The following is a 16,990-nucleotide window of genomic DNA, read 5'->3' as shown; positions in this document are numbered from 1 at the left end:
AGAACATTGATGAGAACCTGATACTAATGGCAGACCTCTCGGATTTTCAAAGAGGCCAAATTGTTGGTGCTCGTATGGCAGGTGCTAGTGTAACAGAAAGTGCCCGAATGCTTGGCGTGTCAAGAGGTACTGTCTCAAAAGTAATGACTGCATTTGAAAGAGAAGGAAAAACGTCCACAGCAAAGCACAGGTCCAGTCGAAAGTCAAAGTTGACTGAGAGAGACCGTCAGACTCTAAAGTGAATTGTCAGAGAGCATCGCAAGACCACGGCTCCAAAAATTATTGCTGAGCTCAATGAAGACCTACAGAACCCAGTTTCCATGAAAACTGTTTGTCGGGAGCTGCATAAATCTGGATTCCACGGAAGAGCTGCAATTAGAAAACCGCTGCTCTCAATGACAAATGTGTCCAAGTGTTTAGAGTTGTGTAGAAACCTCCAGAATTGGTCCCTCGAGCAGTGGAAACGTGATATTCTCAGACGAATCATCGTTTACCCTTTTCCGAATTCCGGCCGAGTGTACGTTTGGAGATAGCCGAAATAAGCATTACATCCAGACTGCCTTCTCCCAACCGTAAAACATGGCGGAGGTTCTGTGATGATCTGGGGTGCTATTTCGTGGAGATCCGCCGGGCCAATGATATCCCTTCATGGAAGAATTAACAGTCAAGATTATTTAGGCATTTTGGGCGACCAAGTGCATCCCATGGTTCAAGCACTGTTCCCGAAGGGAACGCCATCTTTCAGGATGATAATGCACCAATTATTACAACTAGAATTGTTAAAGCATGGCATGAGGAACATTCTAATGAAGTTGAGCATCTCATCTGGCCCCCACAATCCCCAGGCCTCAACATTATTGAGCATTTATGGTCGATTTTAGAGATTCAAGTTAGACGTCGATTTCCGCCACCATCATCACTCAAAGAACTGGAGGGTGTTTTAATTGCAGAATGGGCTAAAATTCCTTTGGAAACAATTCACACCTTGTATGAATCCATACCTCTGAGAATTGAGGCTGAAATCGCCGCAAAAGGTGGACCTACACCATATTAAACTAACTTTTGTTGATGTTTCCAGGTGTTTCCATTATTTTGTCCAACCCCTGAGATTCGCCCTTCAGTTTCCAGCAGTCCTAAAGATTTTCGCACCAGGAGGAGGCATGAAAACCTTCATGGCGCCAGATCTAGCTGAATATGTGAAAACAACCCTTGAAGCGTCAAGAGGCGACAACCAGGAGGAGACCTGAGAAAAATGCCGGGAAATATAACACCAAAAGACAGGACTAGCGGACGGATGGGAGAGAACGGAGGGACATGGTGTGGACCGAAGAAGGGGAAGGGATGAAGCGGGACATTGGGAGATCGTCCAGTGTAGTATGATTCTCTATATTGCTTTGATCTTCATGCCTCGTCTAATCTTCCTCTTTTTTTTTTTCTTTCCCTCCCTCTCTCTTTAACATCCAGAATGTAAATGACATGTCGATATATGCTCTCGTTTTTCATGACAAATTACCAACTATTTTTCCTTTAGAAAGCACTTTGGTAAAAGTATTATTTTGCAAGAATGTAGAATTGTAGGGAAGTGGGGGTTGGGGAAAAACAGAAAGGCTGAACAAAAATGAAGGGGAGAATGCGAGCTAAGGGAAAGCCGGTAACTGTATCCCAGAGATACCAATTAGGGGAGACATTTTTGGGACAGGTAAGAGTCCCTTATACATGCGCATAAAAAGGAAGTCCAAGAAATTTACTGTATTTTTCGGATTATAAAACGCGCTTTTCCTCCCAAAAATTTGGAAGGAAAATGAGGGGTGCATCCTAAAATCTGAATATAGCTTACCGGGGGAGCTGTCTGTGCAGGGACCGGATGCGTTCGGGCGGCCGGGTGCCTGTGGCTGCGTGTGGGCGGCCGGGTGCCGGCTGCCTCTCTCTCCTGGAGACTGGCTGCCTCTCTGTGTGGGTGGGTGGGCGGGCGGGTGGCCTGCTGGCTGCCACTCTATGTGTGCAGGCAGGTGGCTGTGCGGCAGCTGTCCCAGTGTGTCCACGGTCCCAGTTTCAAATGATGGTGCCGAGAGTTAGCGCATGCGCAGATGGAGCCCTTGGATGAGAGCTCCATCTGCGCATGAGCCGCTCCAGGCGCTATCATTTGACAGGGACACTCACCGCAACAGCCTTCTCCACCACTGACCCACTGTCACTGCTTCCGCCACTGACACGCTGCCTCTACTGACCTGCCGCCGTTACCCCAACTGACCCGCCGCTGCCAGCACAATCTCTGCTTCCTGTGACCCCGTTTCAGCACTGCTGCCCCCCTCCGTTAAGACAACACCGGAGTATAAGACGGACCCCATTTTTATTTTTTTTTACCTTTATTATTTTATCTCTAAATTTGGTGGTGCGCCTTTAAAACGAAAAATACGGTACATCTTACTGTTGGTTAGAGCAGGGTTAGGGGTATTAAAAAGTTAAATAGCTAAGTTTTGAATAGCTAAAAGTTCCATGTAAATAAAGTTTACAGGGGTTCAGGTACAAATACTCGCAATGAAAATTATAACTTGGAACGTAAAGGTGATACAATCTCCCCTAAAGAGAATGATGGTGCTGAGGCATTTAAAAAAGACTCAAACCAGTCATAGCCGTGCTACAGGAGATGTATCTAACAACAAAAGACTTTGAGAGGAGGAAGAAAATGTGGGTGGGACAGGTTCTGGTTCTCTGTCACAGAATAGGAAAGCGGGAGTACTAATTTGAATTCACAAAGAGGCCAAATGCAGCATAGTTGAGCACGAGAATGACAAAGAAGGCAGATGGCAAAAATTGACTTTGATCCATCTGGGGAGATGGTTAAAATTGTACAACCTTTATGAATCCAATACCAATAATGAAATATTTTTCCAATACCTGGAAAGCCAGATACTACTGGAAAAGGAGATTAGAGTTGTGGTAGGAGGGGACCTTAAGGCTATGTGCGCACTGAGCGTTTTTCGCGGCGTTTTTGGGCTCAAAGCTGCATGACTTTACTTCCCCAGCAAAGTCTATGGCGGACTTTGCACACTACAACATCGCAAGCCGATGATGCGATGCCGAGCACGATAGTCCCCACCCCCATCGCAGCTGCGATATCTTTGTGATAGCTGCTGTAGCGAACATTATCGCTACGGCAGCTTCACATGCACTCACCTGCCGTGCGACGTCGCTCTGGCCGGCGAACCGCCTCCTAAGGGGGCGGGTCGTGCAGCATCACTGCGACGTCACACGGCAGGCGGCCAATAGGAGCGGAGGGGCGGAGATGAGTGGGATTTAAACATCCCGCCCACCTCTTTCCTTCCGCATAGCCGAGGGGAGCCGCGGTGACGCAGGTAGGAGATGTTCCTCGCTCCTTCGACTTCACACACAGCGATGTGTGCTGCCGCAGGAGCGAGGATTAAAATCGGACCATCGCGTCAGCGTAATTATGGAATTTGCCGACGCTACACCGATGATACGATTACGACGATTTTGCGCTCGTTAATCGTATCATCTAGGATTTACACACTACGATGTCGAGAGCGACGCAGGAAGTGCGTCACTTTCAACATGACCCCACCTACATCGCACCTGCGATGTCGTAGTGTGCAAAGTGCCCCTATGACTTTTCATTTTTGTTGTTCGCAAACAACTTTTTTTTTTCAGCTGCATTTTTGAGCTTAAAAAAAATGGACATGTCAATTCTTTCATGCGTTTTCCCCCCATGCAATGCATTGGAAAATCACAGAAAAATGCAGTGATCAAAAACGCAGCAAAACGCAGCCAAAAATGCACCGAAATGCAGTAAATTTGTATTCAGGCACACTATAAAATCCACAGCGCAAAAGTTGTCTTTAATCTGCTGGAGCCTTTGCACTGAAAAACTAAACATATAGTGCAGAGACTTTCATTGCCTGCTGAATTGTTACATTTTGGACACATCTAGCGGTAATGCGCTAGATGTGTTGTTAATATTTAACCCTATAAAGACAACTGCAGCTTATGTGAAGTGCGTGACTCATAGTGACATTTGAGGACTCTGTGGTGTAGTAACACAAATTATTATTCATCTGTATTATGGGCTCTTGTGTATTTTGTAAAGATTCATATAAAACCCTTTCTTGAGATTTATATTCAGTTGTTTTAAATCATAATCAAGTACTTGTATATTTGTCCTTTATGTTATGTGATGTTTTAGTAGGGTTTATATATTTTTTTGGTGTGAGTGGAGAATAAAACAAAATAAAACATTATTCCTCAATATATTGTTGTGGTTCAGCGCAAATTTTTACATATAGGTATCTCTATATTATACATATGAATTTCTAAAATGTGAACATTTTACAGGGATAAGAGTGGGAAACAGAGAAATAAAGCTGACCTGTTTTGCTGATAATATGCTTTAATTTCTAGCAGAACCGGAAAAACAGTTACAGCACATCTTAAACCTGATTGAATCTTTCAGAGCCTACTCGGGCTACAAAATAAATATAAATAAATGCCAGCTGTTATTCTTAAGACCCACAGGGCGGAGAACAAAGACATTTTTGAACATAGAAGTGGTGACGCAGTTTATCACATACTTAGGGTTTAAAATTGGCACATACTCTTTAGCCATGTATAGATTTAATTACCCTCCATTGATAGAAAAATAATTAGGGAACTAGAGAGATGGAAAACCCTGCCGCTATCTCTATTTGGACGTATGCACTTGATAAGTTTTGCGAGTCTACTTTACCCAATTCAAACCATTCCAGTCCTTTTAAAATACACGGATGTAAACACAATTCAGAAGGCATTCAAATTTATTTGGCAGGGCAAAAGACCTAGAATTTCATATCATAAATTGACCCGATTGAAACAGGAAGGAGGGATGCAAATGCCTATGACGAGAGCCTTGACAAGACACATCAAAGATTGAATATACAACACTCAGTACTTTTCCAATACTCAGTTGGAAAAAAAACTAGCAAAACCCCGAGATCTAATTACAATATTACATTTGAAAACGAAGAAACTCCCGTCACATATTAAACTCAGTTGCCTATTAACTGACACTAGAGGAGCCTGGAAAGCAATAAGGAAATTATATAAATTACCATTTAATCTTTCAAAACACATTCCTCTCTGGGAAGACATCAATTTTAAACAGAGACAACAAAACAAGTTTTTTGGAGAATGGAAACAAAAGGGAACTAAAAAATTAGGAGATTTACTAAATCTAGAAGAGGGCAGGGCCTTTAACTGGCAAGAAATGTTGGCCGTATACTCGCTATCTAACAAACAACACCTTCAGTACAGACAACTGGTGAGCCATTACTCATCCATAATGAAATGCTGGGGGACACTGGGAATTAGAAACGGATTTGATACCTTGTTAGGTGGAAGAAAGGACCAGATCTCATTGGCGACACTATAGGCCAAAATACGGAGTCAATACTATCAAGGTAAAGAGAACGGAGTGGGGAAAGTGGAACAATAAATTTGAAGTTGAGGGTCTGCAAGAAAAAATACTCAGGGGATGGTTAACTGCGAGAAAAGTGGTGGTTAACGAACAATAGCGAGAAATGCAATTCAACTAATGCACAATGCTATATACGCCTTTGACCTTCGGTACACAAACTCCCCAGTACACTATCTAAGTAGCTGCCCCAAATACCACCTCCACAAAGAAAACCTGATACATTGCCTATGGGAATGTCCGGTGATAATATATTAAAGTGAAGGGAAGGTTTTGAAAAAACAATTTATATAAATAAACCCTTAAAACATCATTTTATTGGTAAGCTTAAAACATCCACAATACACACAATGTAGAACCTAAAGTGACAGGGTGCAATAGGGACTCATTTAGGGGTAGCCATCGTGGTGTGGGGGCACCATACTGTATCGTTTGTTTAGGGTGCCGACCCCCGCTTGAGGTAGGGAGTAGTCAGCCATACCCACCTCACCTATCTATCAATGTGAGGTAATTCGGGCACGAGGCAATTTGACATACACGATCCTCTTTTTTATACCTCACTGGCTATCCGCACTCTTGCACTTTATCAGTTTTGAGCACTTTTTCATACCTGCCGTTAGGGTGACTTAGGGCAGTTCAAGGATAGCCGTCGGTGAGTGGGGGCGCCATATCGTGTTTTTAGGGTGCCAACCCCCGCGTGAGGTAGTGGACAGGAGGGAGGCTTACTTTTAGGGTTTTTATTCTTTACCCTCCTCCCTTCTCCACCTGTGCACTTTAGGTTGTACATTGTGTGTATTGTGGATGTTTTAAGCTTACCAATAAAATGATGTTTTAAGGGTTTATTTATATAAATTGTTAATGTCCGGTGATAGCAAAACTTTGGGAGGATACAATCAAATAGATAGACAAGACTTGGGGAATCAAACTCCCAAAAGATCCGTTTCTCTGTTTATTCCATGCCACAAGTTGAGAGGTGAGAGAGGGAAGAGCAGTTTTTCATTCCAAAAGCAGTACACGGTGTTAATACTATCGGTTAAAAAATGCATTTTGCGACTCTGGCTTACAAAACAAGCCAAACTCAATGTAGTAGAGAAAAAAAGGGTTTTCAGCTCACCAGTTTGTTGTAACCTACAATCAACTACTTTTTGTGAACATCTTCCATCCCTCACACATTAGCATTGGTGGCTGTTAAAAATTATATGCAGAAATATTCACAATATTCTATCAGTCTGCAGAATTTCATCTTGGATGCTACATTATTTTTGCTTCAAAATACTTTTTTCAGATTCACAAATAAATTATTTTTACAGAAGCTTGGTTGTTCGATGGGGGCTAAGTTTTCCCCATCAGTAGCAATCATCTACATGAATTTTTGGGAGGATAATTACATATATACTGACATGAATCCATTTTTAAGCCATATACATTGTTATATGAGATTTATTGATGATGGTCTTAAGGCTACTTTACACACTGCGATATCGGTCCCGATATCGCTAGTGTGGGTACCCGCCCCCATCTGTTGCGCGACACGGGCATATCGCTGCCCGTGCCGCACAACATCGCCCAGAGCCGTCACACATACTTACCTGTCCGGCGACGTCGCTGTGACTGGCGAACCGCCTCCTTTCTAAGGGGGCGGTCCGTGCGGCGTCACAGCGACGTCACTGAAACGTCACTGAACCGCCGCCCAATAGCAGCGGAGGGGCGGAGATGAGCGGGACGTAACATCCCGCCCACCTCCTTCCTTCCTCATAGCGGCCGGGAGGCAGGTAGGGAGAACTTCCTCGCTCCTGCGGCGTCACACGCAGCGATGTGTGCTGCCGCAGGAACGAGGAACAACTTCGTTACTGCTGCAGTAACGATAATTGAGAATGGACCCCCGTGTCGCCGATTAGCGATTTTGCATGGTTTTGCGACGATGCAAAATCGCTTATCGGTGTCACACGCAACGGCATCGCTAATGCGGCCGGATGTGCGTCACAAAATCCGTGACCCCAACGACTCCGCATTAGCGATGTCGCAGCGTGTAAAGCCCGCTTTATTGTTTGGAAGGGACGAACAGATCTCATTCCTTATTTCATAGATTATTTAAATTATTATCCCTTCAATGTTTTTTTCACCTATTTGGTAAATTCTGAACAAATTAAGTATTTAGACATGACATTGACTGGCTGTGTAAATGATCATCAAATCAAATGCACATTATATCGCAAGGCTGTTCCAGGGAATTCGCTCCTACATGCTGCCAGCATTTCCGTATTTCCGAACATATTTATGACATACGTAACCCCACTTCTAGGAATCTTTCTGGTGCTTCATCCCATTTTGTACATGCCCATTGTGGTGATCTGAGCAATTTTAAACTGCATGCCCTGAAACACATTATAACCAATAATACGGGTGAAAATCGTATTCAAATGTTACACCAACAAGAAGCCTTTATGATACTATATATGAATACTAGACAACCTGCAGGTTTAAACAAACAGACTGATCTTTGGTATATTTATTAAGTCCAAGGGTATATACTCTTTTGCATATTTAATGTCCTCTATTTTGCATAATTAATTGTTTTGACCATGTCATTTCCTCTTTTTTTTAGCTTTCACAAGACTGTTTATATCGCACTAGTGTGGTTTCTCCTTATGATTATGACTAAAGACCCAGCGTCTGAAACGTGTCAATCATAGGAAATTTTATCCTCACCATGTTTTTTATCTATTAGGAATTAAAGATGTTTTTTTAATCTCTAACAATTTCTGTCTGCATGGACGTTTCGTGCTGGAGCACCTCCTTACTTTGATTGTTTACAAAACAAGCACCAGATATTAAGGAAGTGTTAAATACCATTAAAATGTTGATGCTGATGGATTAATTAGAAGCAGAAGATAGCAAAGAGAAACGTATGTCTAGTTTTTTTTAAAAAATGGAAAACATTTACAAAGAAAAACTATTCTCAAAGATAGATTTCTAATTTAATGCAACGTTTTAAAGATACACCCTGGTATAGCTGGGGAGAACTAGATGGCTCGTTGCGGAGATTGAGGATAGAGAGGTAAAACAAGGAACCCTTATGTTATGGTTATTTTTATGTTTATTGTTTTTGATGTACAAGTTGAAAACGCCAACATGTTTAGTGTTACGACAGAAAAAAGATTTAAAATGGATGAGAATTGTTAAAAAGCTCACAGAGAATGTTTTCATTTCTGTAACTATTTTGTTAATTCATCAAATAAAATGTTTAAAAAAAAGACAGAAAAGGCATCTTCCATATATCTCAAGTAACAGAGAGAGAGAGCAGCCATTATCTGACAGAGAGAGAAATATACAGCTGCCTCCATCTTATCTTACAGGAAAAATATATCTTTGTACTTCATTATCCAGTAGATAGAAAAATAATCAAAATTCAAAGTAATAGAGGAGCAGACCTTTATATAAATTTGGGTTCTGGGCCCAGACTTTACCTGAACCCCATTGGAAATCACTGGGGGGATGACAGTACTGTGGGAACATTATAATGTGTGTGTGGGGGGGGGGGGTGGCGATACTGTGGGAACATTATACTGTGTCTGGGGGATGGCAGTATTGTGGGAACATTATACTGTGTGGGGGGATGGCGGTACTGTGGGAACATTATACTGTGTCTGGGGGATGGCAGTATTGTGGGAACATTATACTGTGTGGGGGGATGGCGGTACTGTGGGAACATTATACTGTGTGTGGGGTGAATAGAGGTACTGTGGGGACATTATACTTTGTGTGTGGGGGAAGGCGGTGCTGTGGGAACATTATACTGTGTGTAGGGGGATGGCTGTACTGAGGGAACATTATACTGCGTGTGGGGGGATGGCGGAACTAAGGGAACATTATACTGTGTGTGGGGGTTGGCAGTACTGTGGGGACATTATACTTGTGGGGGGGGGGGGGGGGAAATGGTGGTACTGTGGGAACATTATTATGTGTGTGGGGGGATGGCGGTACTGTGGGAACATTATACTGTGTGTGGGGGGATGGCGGTACTGTGGGAATATTATACTGTGTGTGGGGGGATGGCGGTACTGTGGGAACATTATACTGTGTGTGGGGGGATGGCGGTACTGTGGGAACATTATACTGTGTGTGGGGGGATGGCGGTACTGTGGGAATATTATACTGTGTGTGGGGGGATGGTGATACTGTGGGAACATTATACTGTGTGTGTGGGGCTAAGAAAGGAGTGGAAGCATGAGAGCAATTTTTCTTTCCTCACTTCTTGGTGTTCAGAGTTGAGTCGTCTGTATCTTTCAGAGGAAAAGGAACAAAATCTTTCTGATTCTTAGAAAGCGACAAAATAAAAACTAACAACTCACCAAAACAATCCCAGTACTGAAAATATTAATGCCCCAGTAATGGGGAATCTCCACATACCTCCTCCTGCAGAGCCGCACACCTGGATGGTAAATGCTAGAATGTACGGGCTCCTTCCAGGTACGACGTCATTTGTCACATGATAGGGGCGTGTTCAAAATGCAGCCGGATGTTTTGCAGAGGGAATAAACATTATTTTTCTAAGTCCACGTGGTCCTGCAGTTGTTTATAATAGAAGCGGGGGAAGGGGGTAAAACCTCTAGATGGGGGGTGCAGGGGGCCCCCTTTTCATGATTATAGTGTACAGGGGGAAACATCCCCACGCCCACTAACCTGGAAGGAGGCCATACATTCTAGGCTCAACTCTAGCTATATGGCTGCTCTGTGCTTCCAGGACCTGTGATGATGTCACATGGAGGGGAGGAGTCAGGGGTCACATGATCAGCTCCTCAGTGTATGCAGGACTCTGCTGTGCTGGATGAGGGGAAGTTTATCTGTGATGAAAGGGATCGACATATTGGTGCAACCGCACAAGGGCCCGGGAGGTTTGGGGGGGTCCATTTCTACCTCCAAAGTCGGTGGAATTGTACATTTGTATTTCGATGAGTTATTGCACTGAAAAGGCCCATTTACAGGTTTTGCACAGGGGCCCTTTTCTATCTGTGTCTGCCAGTGATGTCATGTCAGGAGTAGAGATGACTAGAGATGAGCGGACCCAGACAGTGAAGTTCTGTGGTCGTCCTAAACACAGACTTCACAAAAAATAACAAAATAGCGTTCGGGTGCTTTACGTATGCTGACCACTCTCGCGAGCATCACTGTGCTGGTGTACACTCAGTGCTCGGTCCGGTGCGAGCCGCTTGTAGCGCTTGAATTCCTCGTACTGGGGGTAACATCAGCGTTATCAGATGTAGTGTGTACAAGAGAGAGAAAATAATCCCACCCACTTTCCCCTGGAAATACTCAGTGTCATTGTTAGATTTATATTAGTTTTCAAACAGAAAAGTCATCAAAATAGAAGAACGATATGAGAAGAAAAAGAGGGGGAATAGGAAAGAATTCCACCAATAACAAAGAGCTTCAGTTACAATTAGGGGAGAGATAAGAGTGGAGATCAACAGGTATAAAAAGGGACAGATAGAACGAAGGGAATAGAGAAGAGGGGAGATCAACAGGTATAAAAAGGGGCAGATAGAAAAGGGAATAGAGAAGAGGGGAGATCAACAGGTATAAAAGAGGGACAGATAGAAAGAAGGGAATAGAGAAGAGGGGAGATTAACAGGTATAAAAAGGGACAGATAGAAAGAAGGGAATAGAGAAGAGGGGAGATCAACAGGTATAAAAAGGGACAGATAGAAAGAAGGGAATAGAGAAGAGGGGAGATCAACAGGTATAAAAAGGGACAGATAGAAAGAAGGGAATATAGAAGAGGGGAGATTAACAGGTATAAAAAGGGACAGTTAGAAAGAAGGGAATATAGAAGAGGGGAGATCAACAGGTATAAAAAGGGGCAGATAGAAAGAAGGGAATATAGAAGAGGGGAGATTAACAGGTATAAAAAGGGACAGTTAGAAAGAAGGGAATATAGAAGAGGGGAGATTAACAGGTATAAAAAGGGACAGATAGAAAGAAGGGAATAGAAAAAAGGGGAGATCAACAGGTATAAAAAGGGGCAGATAGAAAGAAGGGAATAGAGAAGAAGGGAGATCAACAGGTATTAAAGGGACAGATAAAAAGAAGGGAATAGAGAAGAGGGGAGATCAACAGGTATAAAAAGGGGCAGATAGAAAGAAGGGAATAGAGAAGAGGGGAGATCAACAGGTATAAAAAGGGACAGATAGAAAGAAGGGAATAGAGAAGAGGGGAGATCAACAGGTATAAAAAGGGACAGATAGAAATAAGGGAATAGAGAGGAGGGGAGATCAACAGGTATAAAAAGGGGCAGATAGAAAGAAGAGAATAGAGAAGATGGGAGATCAACAGGTATAAAAAGGTACAGATAGAAAGAAGGGAATAGAGAAGAGGGGAGATCAACAGGTATAAAAAGGGACAGATAGAAAGAAGGGAATAGAGAAGAGAGGAGATCAACAGGTATAAAAAGGGACAGATAGAAAGAAGGGAATAGAGAAGAGAGGCAGTAGAGAATAGGGGATCATTCAATAATTCTACAAAAGAAAAGTCTCCCAATTAACCAATCAGTGGCAGTATTTGTCCCCTCCTGCTGGCAATGAAAAATATATCTTTGTACCTCATTATCGGTAGATAGAAAAATAATCAAAATTCAGAGTCCTCAGTAGTTGATGCCTTTAATGTCTGACGGAAAAGATGGAAAAACATATAAAGTGACAAAAAGACCGGAGGAGTCTGGAAAGCGGCTAATTATTACCATCTTTTCAGTCATTAAAAGGAATCAACTACTGAGGACTCAACTTGGATTATTTTTCATGTTATCTGAAGAAAACGAAGAAATGAGGGAGGGGAGGCCTGTGTTTCCCATAGACACATCCGAAAACATCGCCATGACAACCGGAGGCCTAAAGGGTACTTTACACGCTGCGACATCGCTAATCGATAGCGATGTCGAGCGCGATAGCACACGCCCCCGTCGTATGTACGACATTTAGTGATCGCTGCCGTAGCGAACATTATCGCTACGGCAGCGTCATACGCACTTACCTTGTCAGCGACGTCGCTGTGACCTCCGAACTAATCCCTCCCTCAAGGGGGAGGTGTGTTCGGCGTCATAGTGACGTCACTACAGCGTCACTAAGCGGCCGGCTAATAGAAGCGGTGGGGCGGAGATGAGCGGGTTGTAACATCCCGCCTACCTCCTTCCTTCCTCATTGCCGGTGGACGCAGGTAAGGAGAGGTTCGTCGTTCCTGCGGTGTCACACACAGAGATGTGCGACGCCACAGGAGCGAGGAACAACATCGTATCTGTGGTAGCAGCGATATTAAGGAAAGGAGCGACATGTCAACGATCACCGGTTTTGAACGATTTTGCAATTGTTGATCGTCGCTCCTTGGTGTCACACGCTGCGATGTCGCTACCGTTGCCGGATGTGCGTAACTAACTACGTGACCCCGACGATATATTGGTAGCGATGTCGCAGCGTGTAAAAGCACACTTAACAATGGTGTCCTAGAAAGTGACAATACATTATACATTACATTATACAGCGACACTGACTGAAAAAGATAACGTTCTACTTCTGGAATATTCTGTCCCCACAATGTCTCCATTACACTGGAAACAAAAACTCCATCAGTCCAGTATTATCTATATTCAGGGAAATAACCCATTTACTATGCGTATGTCCACCATAGCATACATGACAGGAAAAGGAGAAAGGAGATAGACTTGAATAGAGAAGTAAAAATACATTTTATTGGTAACAATATTAAAAATTTGACATAAATATAGCACAATTATAAAAGCATAGAGGAAATGGACCGGCTATGCAAACATACAGAACAAACATTACTAGAATATCAAAGTAAGGCCATGTGCCCACGTTGTGTATTTGCATGCAGTTACGCTTCGTTCTGCACTGCAGCATAACTGCATGCGTCCTGCGTCCCCTGCGCAATCTATGAAGATTATGCATAATCCATGCTCACATTGCGTTTTAGAACACAGCGATTTGTATGCTGCCAGATCGCTGCGTTCTAAAAAGCAACATGTCACTTCTTTCGTGTGCTTTGGATGCAGCCCCCACTTTGTCTATGGTGGGGGCTGCATCCAGAGCGCATGAAATAAGCTTTTTCACTGCATTCATTACGCAGTGTTTCTGCAGCGATTTGAAGCGCACATGTGCTGTTCAAATCGCTGCAGATATTTCTGCAGGGACAGAACGCAACTTGGGCACATAGCCTAATGGCAGAATCCCAAAGATAACATGTTAACATAAAGGCTGAAGTGCCTGTATTGAATTGCCAGAATGGGAGCCATATGGAAATGAACAGTCAGCCCCCTGCAGGGATATAGTAAATAGTGAGTTGAGCTGATTAGTCACTATGGCAGAGACAGTAAAGGGCCGAAAGATTAAGTCAATCAATTAGAAAATCAAATAGTACATACCAACGAGCTCAAAAATATATACCTGCAGGGGGGTTCTGGCAAGGAACCACCCAACGCTCGTTTCACATGTCTTAGTGCTCGCTTTATTAAGGGGGATACTCGCTAGTAATCTGCACGGACCTTTTAAACCATGTGGCAGGAGTCACATGTTCCAAAATGGCCAGTCACAATAGGATTGCTGGCGCATGCGCACCACCTATGAAGCCGTCCATTGCAACCGCGGCGTCAAGAAGCCGCGCGCACACCTGGCAACCAGGACGCGTCACCGGGCATACATGCTAGCAATGACAGACTAAGAGAGTAGAGGGATGGCACCACCTAAAAATGGGATCTCCCAGGTACACAATATATTCATGGCTAAAAAAAGAAGAAAAAAGACGTACCTAATAAAACGGGATCACCACATATATGGTATCAAAAAACAAATCTCTTTTCATTATTTAACAAATCACACATGACAAAGAATACACCAAATACGAAAAATACATAATGAAAATTCCGGACATCTAAAAGCAATTAAAAGCAAAATTGCACTTGAGTACAACCCACATTAGAGTACTGGTTTTGGTCCACACCTAATAAACAACAATTAAATATATACACACAAGCCCTAAAATATCCCTGTGATCAAACTACAAAAAAGGTTTTGCAGATGGATAGAATAATTTAAGCTGACAGCCTATGCAAAGAAAGCCTGCAAATATCTCAACATGAAAAAATTAACCATCTAGCTAAGTCATTGCAAAATACACAGCTATGGCTATAAAGTAGATGATTTAAATGAACAGATCCTAACAAAAGCCTATGCAGGGAACCCCCTGCAGATATTCCAGCATTATTAAAGGAGTTGTCCGACATAAACTCAATAATTTTTGTTAAGCTAATCTGTGCTGTATTGTCATATAAAACACCCCTACATTGTTATTTTTTGTTTTCTAACTTTTGTTCCTCTTGAATTATCCCTTTATTCTCTGCAGCATTCAGCTCTAGCAAACTGACCTCTTCCTGTGCCACACCTCCCAGTCAGAGCTGGCACCACTGTCCAGCCCCGCCCCCTGCACACACAGTCCCTGTCAGTATTCTGCCCAGCACCTGACCTGTTATCACAGCATTGAAAATAACAGCCCCACATCGGGCTCTGCAACGCACACACACACACGGCTCTGCACACCACACACACACATAGGGCTCTGCACCCCACACCACATGGGGCTCTGCACCGCACACACACATAGGGCTCTGCACCCCACACCACATCGGGCTCTGCACCGCACACACACATCGGGCTCTGCACCGCACACACACATCGGGCTCTGCACCCCACAACACATCGGGCTCTGCACCCCACACCACATCGGGCTCTGCACCGCACACACAGATAGGGCTCTGCACCGCACACACACACATATGGCTCTGCACCGCACACACACACATATGGCTCTGCACCGCACACACACACACACGGCACTCTGTACTGATCCCCCCACCCCATAGGGAACACATGTAGGGAATACATACTTACCCGTCCTCGGTCCCCACCGCTCCTGCACGTTCGCACGCTGTCTGGTCTGGCCATATTAGCACAGTAGTGACGTCACCGCTGTCCTGAACTGTCAGACTCAGACAGCGGGACAGTTATGAGAAGCAGCGCTGCGCTCCCTCTCATCGGTGCTTTCAAATATATCGGCATCTGTGATCTGAGATGCCGGTACATTTGAATGTGCGATCCTGAGCAGGGGGCCCGATGGTGGCGGTGACACCATGGCAGCCGCTGCCAGGCCCCTCCCCCAGGTCACGGACCCCACAGCAGTGCTGGGGGAGATTGCGGGAAGAGTACAGGGTGCGGGGGAATGTGTGGGAGGGTGCAGGGAAGGAGGCGGGGACTCACACACTGTACCTGCCCAGCAGGGCGGCAACATGCTGTTTCCAGATTTGCATGTCAACATGGTCCTGCCCATGTTGACATGAAATGACCGGAAGCAGGAAAATCGCGGCAGGAGCAGTCACATCACCGCTCTGAGCCGTGGGAGAGGGGCTGACAGCAGGGCAGGTAAGTGGTCTCTATCTATTTACCTGCCCCAATGTAGCCCAATAGGGTAATAAAAAAAAAAAGTCAAAATAAGCCGGATAACCCCTTTAACCTCTTCACCCCCGGCCACTAAAGCACCCTAATGACCGGGCCATTTTTTGCAATTCTGACCAGTGTCACTTTGACAGGTTATAACTCTGGAACGCTTCAACGGATCCTGGCGATTCTAAGATTGTTTTCTCGTGACATATTGTACTTCATGTCAGTGGTAAATTTAGGCCGATATTTTTTGAGTTTATTTGTGAAAATTTAGGAAATTTTGCAAAAATTTCGCAATTTTCAAACTTTGACAATTTATGCCCATAAATCTGAGAGATAAGTCACACAAAATAGTTACTAAATAATATTTCCCACTTGTCTACTTTAAACCAGCGCAATTTTCGGAACAATTTTTTTTTCGTTAGGAAGTTAGAAGGGGTCAAAGTTCATCAGCGATTTCTCATTTTTCCAACAAAATTTACAAAATAATTTTTTTAGGGGCCACATCACATTTGAAGTGACTTTGAGAGGCCTAGGTGACAGAAAATACCCCAAAGTGACCCCATTCTAAAAACTGCACCCCTCACACTGCTCAAGGCCACATCCAAGAAGTTTATTAACCCTTTAGGTGCTTCACAGGAACCAAAGCAATGTGGAAGGAAAAAATGAAAATTTTACTTTTTAACACAAAAATGTTAGTTTAGCCATAAAATTTTCATTTTCACAAGGGAGAAAAGAGAAAGTGCACCCTACAATTTATTGTGCATTTTCTCCTGAGTACGCTGATACCCCATATGTGGTAAAAATCAATTGTTTGGGCGCACGGCAGAGGTCAAAAGGGAAAGAGCGCCATTTGAATTTTTGAACGCAAAATTAGCTGCACTCATTAGTGGACGCCATGTCGGGTTTGAAGACCCCCTGAGGTGCCTAAACAATGGAGCTCCCCCACAAGTGACCCCATTTTGGAAATTAGAGCCCTCAAATAATTTTTCTAGATGTTTGGTGAGCACTTTGAACCCCTGGAGGC

General features: G+C 43.8%; 1 protein-coding gene across 2 annotated transcripts in view; it reads right to left on the bottom strand.

Annotated features, from left to right (window-relative positions):
- Nucleotides 1-9,930, bottom strand: part of LOC142312180 (uncharacterized) — a 187,930-nt gene extending 178,000 nt beyond the window's left edge. For both annotated transcript variants that reach the window (XM_075351080.1, XM_075351079.1), the window contains exon 1: nt 9,875-9,930. The gene's annotated coding sequence lies outside the window, so the exon portion shown is untranslated. The remainder of the gene's footprint in view (nt 1-9,874) is intronic.
- Between the last annotated feature and the right edge of the window lie 7,060 nt (nt 9,931-16,990).

Source organism: Anomaloglossus baeobatrachus, chromosome 5, assembly GCF_048569485.1.
Source record: "Anomaloglossus baeobatrachus isolate aAnoBae1 chromosome 5, aAnoBae1.hap1, whole genome shotgun sequence".
NCBI lineage: Eukaryota > Metazoa > Chordata > Amphibia > Anura > Aromobatidae > Anomaloglossus > Anomaloglossus baeobatrachus.
Note: the sequence above shows the minus strand (reverse complement) of the source record. Positions and strands in the feature narration are given on the sequence as shown.